General features: G+C 49.6%; 1 protein-coding gene across 4 annotated transcripts in view; it reads right to left on the bottom strand.

Moving 5' to 3' along the window:
* The window catches only part of SIPA1L3 (signal induced proliferation associated 1 like 3), a 234,423-nt gene extending 217,494 nt beyond the window's left edge, over positions 1-16,929 (bottom strand). The window contains exons 1-2 of one of the 4 annotated variants that reach the window (XM_059152840.1): positions 16,796-16,929; positions 16,310-16,485 (exon numbers count right to left, since the gene is read on the bottom strand). The gene's annotated coding sequence lies outside the window, so the exon portion shown is untranslated. Of the gene's footprint in view, positions 1-1,713; positions 1,867-2,110; positions 2,247-2,296; positions 2,434-16,309; positions 16,486-16,795 lie in introns of those variants that run through there. The other 3 variants (XM_059152843.1, XM_059152844.1, XM_059152841.1) reach the window with 3 other exon arrangements.
* Between the last annotated feature and the right edge of the window lie 4,317 nt (positions 16,930-21,246).

Raw genomic sequence — 21,246 nt, 5'->3', positions numbered from 1 at the left:
GTGCTGGGACCTGAGCCTTATGTGCAGTGGCCTCTTAGGAGGGGCCTCAACCCAGCTCCAAAACCACTGCACTTGGAGCTCGAAGGGCATGGTTCGATGCTGCAGGAGCCGCTCCGCTGACACTTCGCACATCCTTAATATAGCGGCAGGCCCAGAGGTGTGATGGTGTATGATGCAGCGGCAAGTCCGTCAGCACCTCAGTCCCTCAGTGTCTCATGCTGTTGGGAGAAATCCAAGAGGGCCACTAACCTGGATCCACAGAGCCTAGGGAAGCCCTGCCCACGGTATTTTTACAAAACCAGCTGCTGACACCAGGAGCCAGAGGATTGATGGGGTGTCAGCTACGATAGAGACTCACTGAGTTCACCATTTAATTAGAATCTGTTCAGCCCCAGGATGAGAATGATGGCCGGGTAAAGCACAGAAGACCAATAAACAGTGCCTGGCCGGTTAATTCTTATTTCCAAGGCATTCCCCGACCTTCTGCAGGAACACCACGCAGGATGTAGCAATAAGGCAGGCTTCCCATATAGAGGGGGACATGTGTATGTCTGGGTGATGTCTCCCACAAAGCCTCCCCACCTGAATGAACCTGCATACATCATCCACACTCACAGGGCAAAGGCCATCCATCCCCTGCCACGTGAATCCAGGCTGCCTGGATGAGCCACGGGCAGGGCTAGGACTGAACAGACTGAAGCGGCTGAGGGGCAGGAAGCCAGAGGCCTGGATGCCTCGGGCAGGCCCCATGAGGATCAAAGGGAGAGTGTGGGTATGCCACCTCCCCACAGCTGCAGGTCGGTGACATTCTAACTCAAACCCCAAGAGTGGACAGCCATCCGTCCTCTGACTTATTGCACCTTATATCATACATTCATTCATAAAATAATTTATCCCACACCTACCACAATTTTATGGAGCCTAGCGGGGGGGGGGGGGGAGGCAAATGATAAGCAATTATGTCAAGGGCTAATAAATGCTATGAAGAAAAATAAAGCACATTTAAAGGGCTAAGAGTCGTGGAGAAAGTGCTATTTAGTAAGGACAGAGGCCTCACGGAGAGGGTGACATTTGAGCAGAGACCTGAAGGGGATACTAAGGGAAGTGTTCTAGGCAGAGGGAAAAGCCAGGGCAAAGGCCCTGAGGGAGGAACAGGAGGAGGAACAGGAGGAGGCCCGAGCTGCTGGAGTACAGCCAGTAGCAGTTGAGAAGTCAGAAATAAGGCCAGAGAATTTGAGGGGGGTGGGGGGGCACAGGGACAGCGGACACTGAGTACCACTGGGTGCCCAGGCTGTGAGCATTTTACATAATAAGAGTCACTGGAAAGGCCTGTGGATACTGCTCCTATTTCGTGCTTCATCAGATGAGTATATGGAGGCCCAGAGAGGGAAAGAAACCCACCTGAGGCCACACAGCTCTGTACCAGGGATGCCCCACAGCCCCTGACAGGTAAGTCTGCATCCCACAGGTGCTCAGCATTCATGGAATGATTCCTTCCTTGGGGGAGAAATAGCTTCCATTTTCTTCTCACTCCCTCAACACTCCACCCACCTTTCTTCACAGTTAGGAGCAGACAGGTAAACATTTCACGCCAGAGGAGGGGTGGGGGAAAGAAAACAAAAAAAGCACCAGTCTCATTCCTGAAACCGAGAAACACATCGTTACCTTTCTCTGCTCTACAAGTTACCAGCAAACTTAGCAAACGTCACTCACCCCAGAGCCGGCCCGAGCGCACCCCGATCCCAGAGCCGGCAGGTGACCAGGCAGGTGACCGAGGGGAGCTCGCGGGCGCCGGGTCTGCTCCGGGCAAGGCCACCTGCCCGCGCGCCGCCGCCGGCTCCCCCCATCCCCCGCCGGCTCCCCGCCCCGCAGGCCGCGGGTGTCTGGAATGCGGAAACGGGAACCTGCCGCGCCGGCTCCCATCAGCGACTCTCCCAGCCGCCGCAAGCACACCGCGGCCGCGGACTTCCCCGCGCCCGCCAGCTCGCCGCGAAGCGAATCGGCGCGCTTCCAAGGAGGGCCTCTTCGCCCACCGCTTCGCCCACAGTCCCTGGGCGGAGGGAGCGGGGAGAGATTGCGGGGGGGGGGGGGGGGAGGACTCTTTACTCACCAGACACGTGGTCTGAGGAGCCTGAATGGGCTGCAGAGAAAGCTCAAAGGTAACAAAGACGGCTCGCCTGCGAGCGCCGACCCAGGAGCGGGCCACCTGTTCCCCGGGGCGAGCCAGGGCTGGATCCGTGCCCACCGCCTCCCCTGGCCCCCAGCTGGCGCTCGCCGGCTCCATTCACAAACTCACCATCCGAAGGTGGGCTCCTTTCCCTGGGCGGACTCCCCGTCCTCTCCCCGCCCGCTGGCTCCCTCGCTCACAGAGGCAACGCAGCTTAATGATTAAGCACCGCCGCTGGGCCCCTCCGGCCAGCTTTGCAAGCACAGCCTCATGGCTTTGCCTAATAATAACAACGGCCAGAAAACGGGAGGGCTCACCCTGCACCAGGCATCCCTGTAAGCACGTGGCGGGAGTTCTCTTCCCCAGCCCTCACAGCTACCCTCTTAGTGTGTACTATTATCATTCCTATTTCACAAATGAGAAAATTCAGGAACAGAAGTCATAGGCTGGAGGTCACAATACAAGGAAGTGGTCTAGAGGGGAGGTAACCCAGAAGATCGAGGCTCTGGGTTTCCAGTTTTAACCACTGCACCAGATCTCCTTGCAAGATGAGAGAGGTCCCCCACTGGGCCCTGGCTGCTGTATCTGTAAAATGGGGTGAATGGGAGAGTTAGGTCAGTAGAGTGAGCACTTAGCCTAACCCACAAAAAATGCTCAACAGTTATCCGCTGTAGTTATGACATGCTGCCCTCAATCAGATTCAGCCTCAACCTTGAAAACGGGGTGATTGTGGTTATGTTGTTTAAATCCTGGGCAGCTGAGTGGGGAAAAAAGAATAAAGATTCTTACTGCCCTTCTCATTCACACACACAAAAAATACTGATGACCCTTGAACATGGGTTTGAACAGGGCAGGTCCACTTGCATAGCTCTTACAGTACAGCGGTATAAACGTACTTTCTCTTCTTTTTGATTTTCTCAATAACATTTTCTTTTCTCCAGCTTTATTCCAAAAATAACAGCATATAATACAACATACAAAATATGTGAATGTGATCAGTAAGGCTTCGGGTCAATAACAGGCTATTAGGAGTTAAGTTTGGGGGGTGTCAAAAGTTATATACAGATTTTTGGCCATGAGGGGGCTGGTTCTCCTAACTCCTGAGTCATTCAAGGGTCTACTGTCCAGTGTGTATCAAGTGCTCTCTGTGGTTCTAAGCGCTGTACATACTTTCATGCACTGAATCCACCCGACAACCTAGAGAAGCCAGAATCACTACCAGCTTCAGGTTAGCGCCACAGCCCACGTGTATCTACACTGTGATCAAAAGCACGAGCAACAGGCATCCACAGGAAACAGTCTGCAAAATGGTCACTTTCACAGACTGCTGGAAGGAGAGGGCATGCTTATTAAATGGTAACTTAATTATTCAATTAATAAGTCCCATTTGGGGGCACCTGGGTGGCTCAGTGGATTAAGCCTCTGCCTCCAGCTAGGGTCATGAACTCAGGGTCCTGGGATTGAACCCTGCATTGCTTCAGGCTCTCTGCTCAGCAGGGAGCCTGCTTCCCCCCTCTCCCTGCCTATTTGTGATCTCTCTCTCTCTCTGTCAAATAAATAAATAAAATCTTTAAAAAAAAAAAAAAAAGTTCCATTTGTTGGGGCACCTGGGAGGCTCAGTCAGTTAAGGATCTGCCTTCAGCTCAGGTTGTGATCCTGGAGTCCCAGGAATTATCCCCAAGCCCTGGCTCAGTGGGAGTCTGCTTGTCCCTCTGCCCCTCCTCCCCATGCTCCCTCTCTCAAAGAAATAAAATCTTTAAAAAAAAAAAAAGGCCCATTTGTTAATAGCAGAGGTCATACTCGTGAGCACTTATCATGTGCCAGCGACTGGGGTAAGCATTTGACCAGTCTCTTCTCCTTCTCTTCTCTTCTCCTTCCATTCAGCAACCTTATGAACCAGTTCTCAGAAGGGGAAACTGAGCCTCTATGAGGAGCCCCTCGAACAGCAACTAGTCAAGGAGAAGGGAGAGCCAAGTGTTTCTGAGCAGAGCAAATGCTCTCAAACACCGGCACACTGCCCCAGACTGCTGCCTCACTCTTCAGCTTGCATTTGCCTGGATTTTCAGATAAAATACTGGATTCCTCAGGTTTGGGTGGCTCAGTCGGTTAAGCATCTGCCTTGGGCTCAGGTCATGATCCAGGGTACTAGCATGGAGTCCCAAGTCAGGCCCCCTGCTCAGTGGAGAGCCTGCTTCCCCCTCTGCCGCACTCCATACACGCGCATGGTCTCTCTCTTGCAAAAGTGGATGAATAAAATCTTTAAAAACTATATACTGGATTTCTCAACAAGACCAGCATCTCCTATGGTACTGAGACTAGGTTCCCCTTCTCGAAGGTGGACATGAGTAGAGAACAAAAGCGATGTCCTGGTTCAGGTAACTATAAAAGAAAGTGTGTAAGTACAGTGACATGAAAATGTATGAGTATGATACTTCCACTTTGTTTTACTAACTTCTGCAGCAGATCCAGTCATTTGCCTACCAATTCCAAACCCCTCTCCAAATTCTTTCCTAAATATTACTCTAATTTTATTCCTATCGCCACTCTCCTCCCAAGTCACGTGCTTCACGGAAAGATGATTCCAGCCTCCAGCCCCGAGAATAAATCCTGATGGGCTCTTGCCTGTGATTTGCCCAGGCCTGGTCACGTGTCACAATGCTGGCCAATGAGATATGAGGGGAATCTGAGAGGCGGGGTGTCTAGGAAAGGTCTCCTCACTTGTTAGAGCTAAATGGTCAGTAACAGATGCCCTCTTTCTGTTGCTAGATATGGTCTTGTCAGGTGTGACTATAGGAGCTGTGGCAGTCACCCTGAGGCAGTCCCCATGAGGATGAGTCTGAGAACATGGGAGACAAACCAAGGATGGCAGAGTGGCACAACATAGAGGACTTGCTTATAGGTATTGTGGAAGTGCTTAATTAGTCAATTCTGGTGCTGCCGATCTATGGGCTTGTTATGTGTGATCATAAATCTGACCAGGCCATTATCTTCTGGGTTTCCCATTCCAGTAGATCAATGGTTCCCAAAATGTGCTCTCAGGCCCAGGAGCACTAGTAGCACCTGGGTACTTGACAAAAATCCAGATTCTTGGGTGCTTGAGTAACAGTTAAGCGTCTGCCTTTGGCTCAGGTTGTGATGTCACGGTCCCGGGATCCAGCCCCATGTCCGACTCCTTGCTCAGCAGGGAGTCTGCTTGTCCCTCTCCCTTGTCCCTCCCCTCTCACGTGCTTGCTCTCTTTCTCTTTCTCTCAAATAATTATATATATATATATATATATATTTTTTTTTTTTTAAGCAGATTCTCAGGGCGCCTGGGTGGCTCAGTTGGTTAAGCAACTGCCTTCGGCTCAGGTCATGATCCTGGAGTTGTGGGATCGAGTCCCGCATCCAGCTCCCTGCTCCTCTGGGAGTCTGCTTCTCCCTCTGACCTTCTCCCCTCTCATGTTCTCCCTCTCTCTCAAATAAATAAATAAAATCTTAAAAAAAAAAAAAATGCAGATTCTCAAGCCAGACCTACTGAATCAGAAACTCCGGGTGGGGGTCTGGCAATCTGTATTTCAACAAGCACTCCCAGGGATTTTGATGTCTGCTCAGGTCTGAGGGCGGCAAACCACTGCAGAAACACACAGTGAGTTCAGAGTGAAGCCTCTGGAGTCATACACCCTGGGTCCAAATCTTGTCACTACCATTTTCTAGCTGTGTGACACTGGGCAAGTTATTTAAACTTAATTGTCCCATCTGCAAAAAGGGGACTAATAAGAGTACTTATCTTATAGGCTTGTTGGGAGGCTTGGGATGAGTCACTTCATGGGAAGTGCCTACCACACAGTGCCTGGTAGAGAGTCGATGTTACAAAAATTACCTATTTGCTGCTGCTGTGGCTGTTGCTACTACCATTGTTTGCAACCACAGACAGACCAACCAACACAACTTCCTGACTGAGTACCTCCAAGGCTGGACCCAAAACTCCTTTACCTTTATTTTACACCCAGAACCCAGAACACAGCCCAGTGCCCCGGGCTTCTAGAAATGTGAGACTGTCTGGTCAGTGCAGGGGTGTAGCACACAGGAGGGGGTACAGGCCTTTCTCCATCACTCCTCAGACCTCCTCCCATAGCCTGAGCTGCTGCAGTCCGGCAGATACCCCACGGACACCCCAGGCTGGGCGCTCTGCCAGCTACTGTGCCATTTACTGATCCAGAATGCCCAGAAGTTCTGCCCGGCCCCAGAGGCTCCCCCACCATGTGAGTCATGCCAAACATCTGGCAACAGTCCAGGGGTGCCCTTCCCTCTGGGAACACTCTGTGATTTCAAAACTGGTGGCACCAAGATGCAGAAAGCCAAAGAATGACTAATGCCACCCCCAGGTAAGGTCCCGGCAGGAAGAGACAGCCTCTTGTCAGGCTTAACAGCAAGACTGGGTATGGGGCTCTGGACTTCTGTACTCACTGCTGTCGTCACTGACACAGTTGGGCCCGTCACTGACAGAGCAGCGTGGGATGCAGAAAAGGGAAGGAGGTCCTGACCTCTGACTACTAACCCCTACGCCAAGAAAGCACCGGTCGATTTCTCAGGCTCTGGAAAGGAAGCTATTAAGCTGAACCTCATAAAACTGCCAATATTCAAACACTCTGGGCCCTGCAAAAAGGTGATTTCATAAGGTTCAGCCTAATCCAAGCCAGGAAACTCACTCAATGCAGGGTGAAGAAGTTGGCTGCCAGCAAGAAACTAGGATGGTGGTGGCCTCAGCACAAGGGAGGTAAGTACCTTATTTTTGTTCTTTTAGTTCCAGGCATATGTGGGCACTTTTTGAAATTTAATGAACAAATCAATCAGCCCTGTAATACCTTCCCATCTCAAAGAAAAGACAAACTTGTACTGGATTCTAAGAGATCATCAAGCCTGTCACTTCTCTGCCCTCATTCCCTGCTCCGGCCACATGGGCCTCCTTAGGAGCTCCTCAATCTCACCAGGCCCATATCTCAGGGCCTTTGCACCAGCTGCTCCCTCTGCCTAGACACCCCCACTGCTCACTGCCTCATCTCCTACAGGCCTGTATTCGTGTCACCTCCCAGGGAGGCCACCTCTGGCCACCCTGTCTAAAACTTCAACACCTTTCCCCCTAATACTTCCTATCCCCTTTCCCTGTTTAATTTCTTCAGTTTAGTGCTTATGACCACCTGACACAGCATGCGCCTTCCTGAGTTCTCATTTACTCTCTGAATCCCGCCCCCATAACCTTGAATGAGAGCCCCAGGAGGGGAGAAGCTTTTCTGTCCTGCTCACTGCTATCTCCCTCATTCCTAGAAAATTGTTCAGCTCCGTGAATACCCACCAAATGCCTATGTTGAAAAATCAGACTATTTGGGGTTCGCCACTCTCGGAGCCCACATGTGCAAGTCTACACCGGCAACAGGGAACATTAAGCTAAGCTAGTGACAGTGCCTCCTCACGTCTTCTCCACACGGGACTCGCCTCAAAGCCTATGAAAGGAGAAGACAGGACAGAATTGAAGAGGATGCTGGGGGCAGAAGGCTGAGGAAGCCGGAGGGCTACGGGAGGAGTTCTGCCTTCCTGCCCACACACCGAGAGTGTGGTGTACAGAAACCGGGCACTGGGGAAAAGAACGAATCAGGAGATGGAACAAATGCCAGCCTCTGGCAGATCAGACCAGAGCTCCTGTCCCCGTCACCCATGTCTACGGACCTGGCAGGCAAACAATAAGCAGAGATCCCACTCCCACCAAACGAGGGCGTCCTCTTTTCCTGCCATTTCCACATAAGGATTTCTGCCACATGTGGATTAAGCACGAGTCCCCACAAAAACAAATGCAACAGGAGCCTCTGCATATGTGGGGGAGGGTGCATATATGGTAAAGGAGTTCTAACTGCTGGCTGGCTGAGGAGTACCATCAGGTCTGAGGCACTGTCTGTCAGAGCTGCATCTTGCCCCTTCTGCTGTCAAAAGTCAGAACTGAAAGGGGGCACCTTCCCTGCATCCTGCTGCCACGCTAGAGGCAAACCCAAATGCCGGCTTCTGGTTCTCTGTGGGGCCTTAACAAAGACCCATCAAAGGAAGGCTCTGTGCATGTCTGCCCTGAGGGAAGGATTGGGGGAGGATCTGAGGCCTCCTGTTGAAACATGTCTTTGGAAAAAATGTGGGAGGGCCCCCCCCCCCCCACAGTCAGGTGCTGGAAGGAAACAGATCTCAGGAACTGGGAGCTCTGTAAACTGCCTCGGAGGGCCCGAGCGGCCATTACTCAGAGCAGCCGGGGACACATGTGGCCACTGGGACCTTCACTGGTGTCCTCACTGCTCCTGGACACTGCTTTACCAAAGGGTTTTTCAAAGGCCTTGGGCCAAGTATTGACTCCCATACTGGAAACAGCAACAAGAAAGCCCCAAAACCCTGTTTTTATTATACAAGTGGATTGGGCAGAGGCAAGAAACTCTCCCATACCTACACCTGAGCTCGAGATACACAAATTCCGAGTGAAATTTGTTATCCTTGATTCTAACTTTTCATGAAGAGATATCTCAAACACAGAAAGGTGAATGAAGCGTATAATAACCCCACGGGCAGTTTCAACAGTTACTTCATCTCTTCATTCTCCCAGACACACTGTCCCTTCGTCTTCCAGCCTGTCCATTATATTTTGAAGCAAATACATATTATTTTGAACGTTACCAGTTCACATGTATTTCAGAATGTGGGTCTTAAAAATAAGGGCTTTTTTCTTAAGCAGAACTACAGCAGCATTATTGTACCTAAAAAAAAAAAAATCAGTATTCTTTCATAATACCAAATACCCAGTTAGTTCTGGTTAATTGAAAGAAAGGGGGAAGTGCAAGTTCCAGAATCACAGAGAAACTTCACGCCCAGAGTGGTATTCAAGCCTCCGGGCCCAAAGGTGCTGAGACCTGACACAAGGCTATCCCAGAACAGGAGGACAGAGACCACAAGTGGAGCAGAGAAGCTGGAATAGTCAGTATGGTCCAGCTTGCCCACCCCATCCATCCACCTGTCTTGCCACAAGAGCCTACAGAGTGAGTGTTTAAGAACCTGGACTGTGGAGCCAGTGGCTTGGGTTTGAGTCCTAGCTGGGACACTCGCAGCTTTAGGACCTGCACTCCTCAGGACCTGTTTCCCTATATAGGCAAGGGGAATAATAACAGTACCTACCCCATGGAGAGTGATGAGGATTAAATGAGAAATTACATGAAAGGCACGAACAGCAGTGTGTTTCACACAATGAGTGCCCGGTGAATGCTGGCTAGTATCATTACTTCAGCCAACAGACACTTTATTGAGCATCTGTGGCATACAAGGCACGGTCTAACAGTAGGAGAGGGGAGTGGTGAAGAGGTTAAAACCCTCATGAGTCACCACCTGGGACAGGGATGGGCACCAGGCCACCACCTGGGGACACGAGCAAACTGAGCAATCTCCAGTACCTGCCTTGTTTGGGTAGGAGACCCAGATTCATCCTGCTCCTGAGAGGGGGCACCCAGAACCAGGAGAGTCAGAAGTCTAGAACAAGGACTCTCACAGATGAAAGAAGAAACCTCTGTGGTGTCCCCTCACCCCATCCCCTCATCCAGCAATATCTCTTTGCTTTTTAAAAAATGTTTTTATTATTTATTTGACAGAGAGAGAGACACACACACACAGCAAGAGGGAATACAAGCAGGGGGAGTGGGAGAGGGAGAAGCAGACTTTCCGCTGAGCAGGGAGCCCGATGTGGGGCTCGATCCCAGAACCCTGGGACTATGACCTGAGCTGCAGGCAGACGCTCAACGACTGAGCCAGACTGAGCCATCCACGTGCCCCAGCAATACCTCTTTGGATCAGAGCGAAGGGGAGATTCACGTGCTGGGTAAGTGCCGCTGTTGCTGGGCTCACTGGAAGGGGCCACAAAGCTCTCACAGAGGGCCACAGCCTCAAGGGACAGTCAATAATGGAAAAAGAAAAGAAGCTTCATGCCCAAAGAAGCAGTTTAGAATGAGCTTTCAATAGGCTGGGCCCTTTCCTTGCCTCCATCACTGTCCCTGCCCACCCTCCTCTTTAGTCCCCAAAGTCCCCTCTCTTTCCTAGGAGATAGGACCTGTCTCCACCAAGCCTAGAGCCCAAAGTTAGGAATCCAAGTGTCAGTCACTCATCTCTCCACCAGCACCCCAGCACTGATGTGGCGCCAAGGATCGATCCTGACAAACTCTGGGAATTCATTTTGTGTGAGGTTTCCTTCCAGTGGTTTTTATTGCTCAAAACTCAGAACCCATCCCCCTTAAACACTAAGACAGCAGAGACGACAGAGAAGAGAACGGTCTCTGGACCGGAGTTCAAATTCTGCCTCCATAACTTACAAACCCTGAGCAAGTGGCCTCTCGTTGCCAGACCGCTGCTTCCTCAGGTGCACAACAGGGATAATCATGGTCCCTGCTGGCACGCACGGCACGCGCGGCACGCACGAAGCACAGTGCCAGACCCATAAGGCACCTAGGACGGAAGACAGCCGGGTCTTCCCGGCTACCTGCCTACAGTGAATATGCTTTTCAGCCCTCACCCATCTTTATTCACCAAGCTACAACAGGGACGGCATCTCTGATCACCATGAACTACCCCCCTGATTTCCGTCTGAGTCTTGGGCCCTATGTCCACACTGTCCAACACATGTTGTTACTGAGCCCTTGAAATGTGGCTGGCACAAACGGAGATGGGCTGACAGTGTAAAACACACACTGTATTTTGAAGACCTCACATGAAAAAAAAAAAAGTAAAATATCTCAGTAACTCTTATGCTGATTACATGCGAAATGATAATATTTTAGATGAAATAAAATACATTATCAAAATTCATTTCTTGCATTTCATTTCACTCTTGTAAATGTGGCCATTATAAAATGTTAAGTTCTGTATATGGCCCACATTGGTGGTTCACATAGTACTTCTTTTTTTTTTTTTAAGATTTTATTTATTTATTTGACAGATAGAGATCACAAGTAGGCTAAGAGGCAAGCAGAGAGAGAAAGGAGGAAGCAGGCTCCCTGCCAAGCAGAGAGCCCGATGTGGGGTTCGATCCCAGGACCCTGGGATCATGACCGGAGCTGAAGGCAAAGGCTTTAACCCACTGAGCCACCCCGGTGCCCCTCACGTAGTACTTCTAATGTACAATATTACTGCAGACCCCTGAGAGCCAGTGTCTTATTCAACTTCAGATTGTCAGCGTCTGGCATGGTGCCTGGCACACAAGCTAGGGAGGAAAAAAATGTTTCCTAGATGGCGGAATGAAAGATGCTCTCCACACTTCTGGTGTTAAAAGCACCCACCACTGTCCCCACGTCTAGTCAGGCCTGCCCTTAATTCAAACAACCCATAAGGCCCAAGCTATATCAAATCAAAATGGACACAGTCACAGTGGCGGGAGCAGGGTGCTGTGGTAGGTGCCTCTGTAGTTGCTGGAATGTATTTTGATACTATGACGGCCCAAAATGCTGGCCTGGTGCTCAGAAACATGCTTTCCCCTACCAGCCCAAGTCCCCTTTCCAAGCTCACCCAAACGGGACGCTCACCTTCACGCCTCAAGAACGCTCACCCTTGTTTTATTTGAGGACAGGCTCTGCGAAAGGGCCTTCAATTCTGAAACAACTAAACATCCCAACAGAAACGGACCTCATCATGTCTGTCAGTGGAAAAGATGCCATGCCACCACCTCCCCAGACCATTCAAGCCGCCACATGAATGATGTACTAAATATAGTCCACTGCGCTCTGCATGTCAGACAACTTGGAAAGGAAATGCTGCATCCACTCCGTAAACATGCCTCAGCCCTGCAAGGAGGGCCTGGGAAGAGCAGCAGTTTGGTGTGTGGGCAGAGTCTGGAGTCTGAAATCGGCTCCTCATCTGTAAAGTGAGTCCCATACTCTTAGCTACTTCACGGGAGTCTTGTGAGGATAAGTGTGAAATGCTTAGAAGAGCAACTAGTAGAGAGAAAGCATTAAGAAATGTTACGTGCTATTACCATAATTAGCATTATTTTATAAAAATTCAAGTAGCATGAACTTGAAAAATGGGATTTCGCCTTTCTCCAACCACAATGATCCTGTTTTTGTAGCCAACTCACTCCCACCTCTGGGCCTTTGTATTTGCTGTTCCTGGGGCCTAGAATGTTCTTCCCCCAGCTCTTGGCACAGCCGGTGCCTCTTGCTCATGCAGGCCTGCCCATACCATCCCAGTTAAAGTAACCACCCCTTCCCCACCCCACCAGCCTGCCCTATCAACCACTCTCTAGCCCCTCACCCTGTTAACTCCTCTATGATACTTTGAGCATCGAAAATTACCTTGTTTATTGCACACCTCCTCAGCTAGAATGTAAACCCTAGGACAGTGAGGATCTTCTCTGTCTTGTTCATTGTCCAAATGCTTTCAGTCACTATGCTCTACTGCGTATGTACCAGAATGCTTACTGGACGTATCTTTGCAAAGGTGAAAGAAATCCTAGGAACAACCTAAATGCCCAGCGACAGGGGAATGGTGGTATAAAGCATGGTCTCCTCATACTGAAGAACGTGTGTCTAGCTGTTAAAAGGAATGAGCCAGGGGTGCCTCACTGGCTCAGTCAGTGGAGTATGCAACCCTTGATCTCAGAGTTGTAAGTTTGAGCCCCATGGTGGGTATAGAGAGTACTTAAAAATAAAGTTTTTGGAAAAAAAAAAAAAAAGAAGAAGTCAGATCTGTATGCAATCACTTGAAGGGATATGCCCTATTATTAATTGAAAAAAATCAAGTTATACATATGTGTGGTTTGATTCTTACTCCTCCTTTACAGGGGAGCAGTGAGGAAGAGGGAAGAAAACAATCAATAGATGCCTATATACATCCTTACAAGCACAGAAAAAGGCAAGGGAGAGCATCTACCAAACTTGCCAAGGGCAGAAAGCACATCCATTCTGGTCACTACCATTTTCTCCAATCCTGAACTGCAGATACTTAATAAATACTCCATGCCTGAGTAAATGGTTACCTTCGGGGGAGGGGATTTTAAGAATGGAGGGTGGCACCTACTACTTTGTTTATTCATTCATCTCTGCGTTGTTTGACATGTTACAACAAGTGCGTATATCTTTGCATAACCTTTTTATTTTTTTTTTATTTTTATTTTTTTTTTAAATCTTTTTTTTTTTTTTTTTAAGATTTTATTTATTTAATTTGACATACAGAGATCACAAGTAGGCAGACAGGCAGGCAGAGAGAGAGAGAGGAGGAAGCTGAGCAGAGAGCCTGATGCGGGACTCGATCCCAGGACCCTGAGATCATGACCTGAGCCGAAGGCAGTGGCTTAACCCACTGAGCCACCCAGGCACCCTGCATAACCTTTTTAAAACCAAATTCAACCCATTCTCACACAGGTGCAAATCAAGTCTCTGACCACAGCAGTCCTAAGTAACAGCTGCATCAGTCTCAAAGAAAGCGGGGATGCACAAACTGGTCCAGTAGCCTCTCATTCTAAAAGCTAAAAACACTGTCTTCTAAAAACATAAATACATTTAACTTAGATCCTTCTAGTTAAACATATGACAAGGTTAAGCTGTTACCATAACCTGTGTCATTTTTCAAACCCAAATTTGAAATCTACCAGTGAAATATGTTGTACAGAAAAAAAAAAGGCGCCAATTACTGCACATTCTAAATTCCATTTTTGATTTACCACCTGACAACTGCAATGTCTGAAAAACAGGCTCACATTTAACTCTTAGACCATTCCACACAGACTGCTAAAAAACCATGTGCTGTTGTCACTAACAATTAAGACCAAGATTTTTTTAAAAGTCACTGCTTCATTTCCTCAGATCAAAAAAAACACTTAGGTAAATTTGGTAGCCATCACAAATGTGACTGGGATCACGGGTTCCCATCATCAAATGAAATCACAATGACAGATTTCTGCCAACAGACTTAAACCTACACAGGGATATAATAAATTCCCTTCCCAGCCTCTTCCCCGGCATGTGCGCTGCCTCCCAAATGTCCAGGATGGCTGCCTTCCCATACAGGATATTCTAACTCACTGACACACTATAACTTTTGAGAAAGAAATGAACAACTCACCCACACTGGTAAAAATGGGCCCCCTCAGAAACCAGGACTTTACGCCACACATGTGGCCACTGCAGTCAGGCCAAGTCGATATTGTCTTCTCCGACCCTTGATAATGTTTTACAGGCATTAATCTCTGGTGATCTAAAAGAAACAACTCAACCTTGTCAGAAAAGGCCATCTCCAGTGGCCAAGGTGGACTTTTGGTGCCCACGAGATGGGAGACCATGATGGGCCAATGAAATGGTGTTTCTCTGAAATGGCAGCTCCATCCCTCTTGCTAGTCAGCTGGACCTTGGAAGGCTGGGGGAGAAGTACAAGTCCCAAGCGTCTGGCTCAGGCAACTGGGTCACAGTTAGCCCATTTGCCCAGATGGTTTCTCCTGGGTCTGGGAGGAGAAGTTTAGGTTGAACATGTTGAGTTCATGGTGCCCAAGGGACAGTCACCAGGGAACATCAAGAAAGCAGAGGCTCTACATCTGGAGCTGGAGCTCAGGAGGTTAATACGGATTTGAGACAGGGTCAAGTGCTTGTATCCCTGGGGTAGTACATAAAGCACTGGGGTGAATGTGCTGGCTTGGGGGGAGGAGTGTGGGAGAGGTAAGCAGAGGGCTGCTGACCGCAGGCCAGTACCATCTTTTCTTAGGCTCTTACACAGCACCTGTTTCAAAATTTAATCTTTGGTGAATAAAAATTGGGGTGAGGCACTAACTTCATCCCTGCTCTGTTCTGCATATAAACAGAAGCAGCAAAAGCCTATTAAGAGAAACAAGCTATGTTTATTAAGTGCTTACTACGCACCCTGCCCTGTGCTAAACGCTACACATGACTTATATCCTGGAATCATCAAAACAGCCCTGGCACGAAATCCTGTGACTACCATTTCACAGATGGGACACTGAGGCTGGGAGTGAATGTGTGGGGGAGCTCGGGGCTGTCATGTCACAGCCCACAGTTAGACAGTCTCTGGGCCAGATGGAGAACATTGAAGAAGAACAATTATAATACATAAGAGCTGCTATTTAGTAGGAGATGGCTCTGGACTAGGAATACCATCTCAGCAAATCCTTACAACCCGCTGAGACTGATGTTGTCATCCCATTTTACAAACAAGGAACCTAAGGCTGCGGAAGAGGAAATCAACTAGATCAGAGGTCCCCGCCCCCGCCCCCGCCCCCGTGGGCCAGACCTAGACTAGAGCCAGAGCCCCACCCTCAGAGGGTCTCAGGGTCGCAGGAAAAACGCTGAATAAATGGTACCATTTATTGAATGCTCACTATGTGCCAACTGCTGCTCTAAGCACTTTACACACAATATTCTCGCTTCATCCTCAAAACTCCATGAGGTGGCTGCTATTGAAATCCCCATTTTACAGATAGGGAAACCGAGCCGCAGAGAGGTGAAGCCAGTTGCCCAAGGTCACATGGCTGATAAATGGCACAGCTTAAATTTGAATCTGGGTCTTTGCCTCTCAAACCAAAGCCCCTGAAATAATTTCGATTAACAGGAGCTACTCTCCACTGAGTACTAACTACGGACTCGGCCCTTTACATGCATACCCTCAACTAACCCAATGCTGTAGATGTTAACACCTTCACCCAATTTCATTGGAGCCAACAATAGCGCAAACACGTAGTAAGTGCCTTCCATGTGCCAAACGCCTTATTCGCCATATCTCAACATCTCAACAGAATCCCCAGCAAAAGACACTCTTATTGCCGTTTTACCGAAGGGGAAACTGAGGTTCGGTGCGGTTTCCCTAGATCGCAGCTCCCGAGTGGCAGAGGCAGGACACGAACCCACCGCTACCCGACTCCCACTCCATGCTCTTCCATACATTGCTGGTAGCACGTCTCGAAAGTTGAGCCATGCAGGCACAGGTCTGGCCAGGTCCGGAGGGCGCGAGTCCCGGCGCCGCCGCCCCCCACAACCGGTGCCCACACCCGGCCGTCCGCCGGGTCTCCAGCCCGCGCTGACCCTCGGGGTCCGAGTGGACACCGATCCCCCGCCACCCTTGCGTGAGGCCGCCCCTGCACCCGAACCCACATACCTGGGCGTCCCGGCTGCCCGCCCCGCGGGCCCCACGACCGCAGCGTCCGGCTCCGCGCCGTTCGCTGGAGACACCGCCAGCTCGGGTGGCCCGAGTGACTTCCAGGCTGCCCACTTCCAAGCCTTCTTCGCGCGAAGCCTTCTGGGAACTGTAGTTTCGCCCCAGGCAGCAGCAAACTGGAGAGAAGGGGAAAAAAAAAAAAAAAAAAGCCTAGCGCGCAGGTATTGCCGGGACCAGTAGGCGCAGCCCCGCGCCGCCTTCTGGGAATGGTAGTCCACCTGTCGCCTCCGTGCCGCTCCAGTCTCCAGAGCACTTCCGCAGCCCCGAGGGGCGTGAGGGATGGAGGCGTGTCTTCTGCAGACTCCAGCCCCGTGGCCGAGCTCTGCGCTCTGCAAGAGCGGCTTTTCCCTTTCTCCCAGCCCTGTCTGCCTCCACCCTTTCTCTGGCGGACTCACCCCCTCTCTCCGCTAGGCGCGAGGTACTTACCCCGAGGGCGCGAGCCTCGGGAGAGGCGGGGACAGCGGAGCTGTGCGCTAGACCCCCAGTGGAGGGGAGCGGCAGTGGAGGGCGTCTTTGCGCGCTCGCGCACGCGCGCTCGCCGGCCAACACCGGCCTAAATGCCGCGGGCCCCCGCGGGGGAGACTTTTATTTCCCTTTCGAACGCGCGCGCGCGCGCGGAAGCGCGCGCTGAGCTTCTTCCTACCGGGCGCGCGCGGGTGCGCACGCGCGCTCACTCCCTTCGCCTGGGTCTGTCTACTGGGCGCGGGGTTGGAAGGCAACCGCTCGGTTCGCGGAGTCTTCCCGCGGCATCCCCAAGGTCGCTATCCAGGCGCTCCTTGTAGGTCTGCTCCTTCACACAGGAGCTCCCGGGTATCTCCACACACGCTGTACCCGTCCCTTGTCGGGAGTCCTGTCGTCGCAGGTAATAGGCAAGGATGGCTCCAGCCTTGAACACGCGGTCACGCCCTCCTTCCCACCCACGCCAAGGGCCGGGACGCCCGAGCTTGTAGGGACTCGGGTGTGGTGGCCTCTCGCCGGCCGAGGCATCTCCAGAGCTCTTTCCTCCATGGGAACCTCAGGACCACCATCCAGAGGGCTGCCCTGGAGGCCCTGTGAGCCACCTTTCAGTCGTTGATCACACATTCTGAGGGTGTCTGGTGTTAATGTTGAGTACCTACTGACTGGGAATTTTGTTCAAATTTAGTTCACCTGCAGAAATAATCAAGAATCCGACCCTTAAAAAAAATGGATGTTACTTCAACTCCATAGGGGTTACCCAGGGGATTGCTGAAGCGCAAGGTCCTCGAGCAAGAAAACCCAGTCAATAACATTGTTTCCTCCAAGAAGATGCTCAGTAAGACTCGAAACTGGGAAGCGTATATTCTTCCTGGGAGAGGGCAGAGGGTCATTCATTTGCACATTTATTCAACAGAACTGTATTTAGCCTCTACTTCATGCCAGGCTGGGTGATTGTAGGACAGTGGGAAGTTAAGACAGGGTTCCTACCTGAGGGAGCTAAGTCCAGTGGGGGTATCAGACCATCACCAGAGAGAGACAATCTAAAGCAAGACTATCTGACACAATTATAATGCAACCACATATGCCATTTTAATTATTACATTAAAAAATTAAAGGAATGGTTGAAATTAATTTTATATTTTATTTAACCCACTATATCCAGAATGTTATGCTTAATGAGAAAACATTTACATGGCTCCAATTTTAAAATTTCATTTAACTAAAATAAAATTAAAACTCTGAAGCATAAACAAGGATACTCATTTGTGGCATGGGTTGTTGTACCAAAAGGTTGGAAACTGCCCAATGTCCATTAATAGAAGGTTGGATAAATAAATGATCAATACCATGCCGTTGGCAACTGCTGAAAAATGAGACCGAGCTATATGTATTAATATGAGTTCATCTGTAAGATATATTAGGTGAGAAAGAGGTGCAGAACAGTGTGTAGTGCACCACTATTTGTAAGGGTTATCTTTCACATACACACTTGGGTATGTACAGAACAGCTGTGGAAAGATACAACCACCGTTACCTTTGTGAAGGGGAAACAAAGATAGGTTATCATGTGTGAAAAGGTGACTTTTTCAATCTATGCTCCATAGTATATTTTGAATATTTTTTTTTACCAAGTCCATTTTTAAAAAAAGATTTTTATTTTATTTATTTGACAGAGAAATCACAAGTAGGCAGAGAGGCAGGCAGAGAGAAAGGAGGAAGCAGGCTCCCTGCTGAACAGAGAGCCCGATGTGGGGCTCAATCCCAGGACCCCGAGATCATGACATGAGCTGAAGGCAGAGGCTTAACCCACCAACCCACCCAGGCACCCCATAACATGCCCATTTTAAAAAGTTTAAATGGAGGATGTTAGCTAAGTCATAGAATCATCATAAGAATTCAATGAAACAATGTATTTAAAATGCCGACTCCTTTTCCAAGATTGCCTGTGGCATTATAGCCCCTCTGGCTAATTAACTAGGCCCTTCTGATACTGGGTTTCTGCATCCCTGTCCCCTACTGTGAGAGCCACCTATGAGGCCATGGGATTCATGCAGGGCATTATCTCGACAGTGGAGCACACATCGCCCTCCATTTGGGTGGCCAAGTCTCCTTGCTATATATACTCTCAGCACTTTTTTCCTTTCCTTCTTAAAAGCGAATCAATAGCATAATTTAATTTGCTTTAAGCTTGGGAAGATTAAAAATTGCAGAAAAGTTCAAAGAATAATAGAACCCAACACTCAGAATTTCTCATTGTCGTCAAATTTTGTGACAACCCTTTGATGATCACCTTCCCTGCTGAACTGTAAGCTCTATGGGGCAAGAACTGTAAGCCCTCATCTTCCTACAATAGCATACCCAGCCACTGAGTGACCCAAAAGGAGACCAGGGGCCCAATACTGTCATGGAGTGCAGTGCCCCCTAGAGGCAACTCTCTTTATTACAAAGACAGGACTTGGAGTCTGGCCTTCCATCCCACCACCTTGGAGTGGACTGTGGCTAAGAAAAGGATGTAGTGCGGTGCCCAGTCACAGACCTGGTTTGCCTTCATAGTCAGTAGGACATACCAAATCTTGGCTTCAAATATTAACTCCCCTAAATTGAATTCAGGGCCTGAATTCTCCCATTTGAGAGATAACCCATGGATTATCACGATACTAAAAAGTCAAGACTGTTGGGACAAAGGCATCTGGAGCTCACTCCATATTTGCTTTTAAGGGCAGATAATGGGATTAGGGAATCAAAGGTGGGGGAATTTTAGGAGAGAGGTGGTAAATGGGGTCGAAGAGTGTGTCCAAAAAAACACACAGAGGCTTGGGTTTCGAAGGCCTTCTTTCCCACTAACCCCCAAGGAATGTGCCCACAAAGGGTCCTAACCACTTGCTTTTTGCAGGCTAGCCAAGAGAAGTTGGACCCAGAGGAGATGTTAGAAACAATGGAAAGTGATAGCGTGACTGCAAATTTGTTACAAATCACTACTCTCTCAGTAGCTCTGGGGTCTCAAGGAGGAGCAATTGGGGTAAATATAAGCTGTGGGGCCTGGCCCACTGGGCCATCCACTGATCGGCAGGATCTGAAGCAGTTCACGCTGGCTCCTGAAAAGTGGTCCAAAGGAGCAGAAAGTGTAGGCTTGTAGGGGAAGAAAATGTGAAAATGTAATGGCAGGAGGGCAGCATGCAGCCTTGGGCAGAGTACAGAGACGGAAGGGACATTAGTGTCTCTGACAGCCAGTTACCAATTCCCATTAGTTAGCCCGTGGGTCGGAGAGCTTCCTTGGCATCAGCTGGCAGCCTCTGACTCCTCTGATATGGTAGAAGCAGCCTGACCTGTGGATCAGCTCTTAGTCTTGAATCTGTCCCATGTAGCCTTGAACACATCCCTTTCCCCCTCTGAATTCATGATCCCCATAATGTATAATGGAGATAATACTATTTGCCTCTCAGGATTCTTTTGAAAAGGAATGAAGTGATTGATGTGAAGACTTTGGGTGGGGGACCCTAACCCATTCTACACATGAGAGGATGATACGTTTTGCTTACTGCTTCCCCCAAATCCAGCCACCAAGTCTCTGTGGCAACACAGGGCCTAGGCCGAGCCATGCCAGAGTGTGGGTTCTGTTGACCTCGCCTCAGGAGGCCCTGGCCAAACTGATCTGGAACTCCCAAGCACTCCAGGTAAGTGCTTCTCAGAGTTTAATGTGCCTAAGATCAGCCAGAGAGATTGTAAACATCAGCTTTGGGGGCCCTACTGTCAGTTACCCATTCAGTAGGTCTGGTGTGGGGCCCAGTAGCTTGCATTCCCAGCAAGTTTCCAGGTGGTGCAGATGCTGCTGGCCTCAGGATCTCATTCTGGAAGGAGCTACTTCTCCAAACTGAAAGTCCATCAGTTTTCCTCCTCCTGGCAAGTGCAAGGATGGCCTCCATCGCCCTCTGCTGGCCAGACTATAAATTTAGCTGTCATGGAGAGAACGGCTTAGGTGTGAGAACCAGACCAGTCTACAAACAGCAATTGTTAATTGTTTGTTGCTTCAGAGTACCCTTAAAGAGGAATTCACAGGAATTATCTTATTTGATCTTTGCAACAACCCTGTGAAGTAGGCAAAGCTGGCATTTTTCTTTTACAAGTAAAGAAAACAAGCCGATCATCAGACCAGTAATGGCAGACTCCTTGACAGAGAGGACTTGTTTCCCAATCCAAGGAGGAAAAGTAGAGGTTTGTCCTCATGAAGGCCAAGGAGAAGGGCATGGGGAAGACGCATGGCAGAGGCCTCATGTGTGACAGCTTCTTGATTCCACAAACCTGGGAAGGCCGGCAAAGCCAGAGGGCTGGATCCTTTCTCCAGCGGTGCAAGTGGGGTTGGCTCTTAGTCCTGGGGGACCCCCTCATTCCAGTTTCCTCTTCTAATAGTCAGACTTGAA

Source organism: Mustela lutreola, chromosome 16 (assembly GCF_030435805.1).
Source record: "Mustela lutreola isolate mMusLut2 chromosome 16, mMusLut2.pri, whole genome shotgun sequence".
NCBI classification, from domain to species: Eukaryota; Metazoa; Chordata; class Mammalia; order Carnivora; family Mustelidae; genus Mustela; species Mustela lutreola.
Note: the sequence above shows the minus strand (reverse complement) of the source record. Positions and strands in the feature narration are given on the sequence as shown.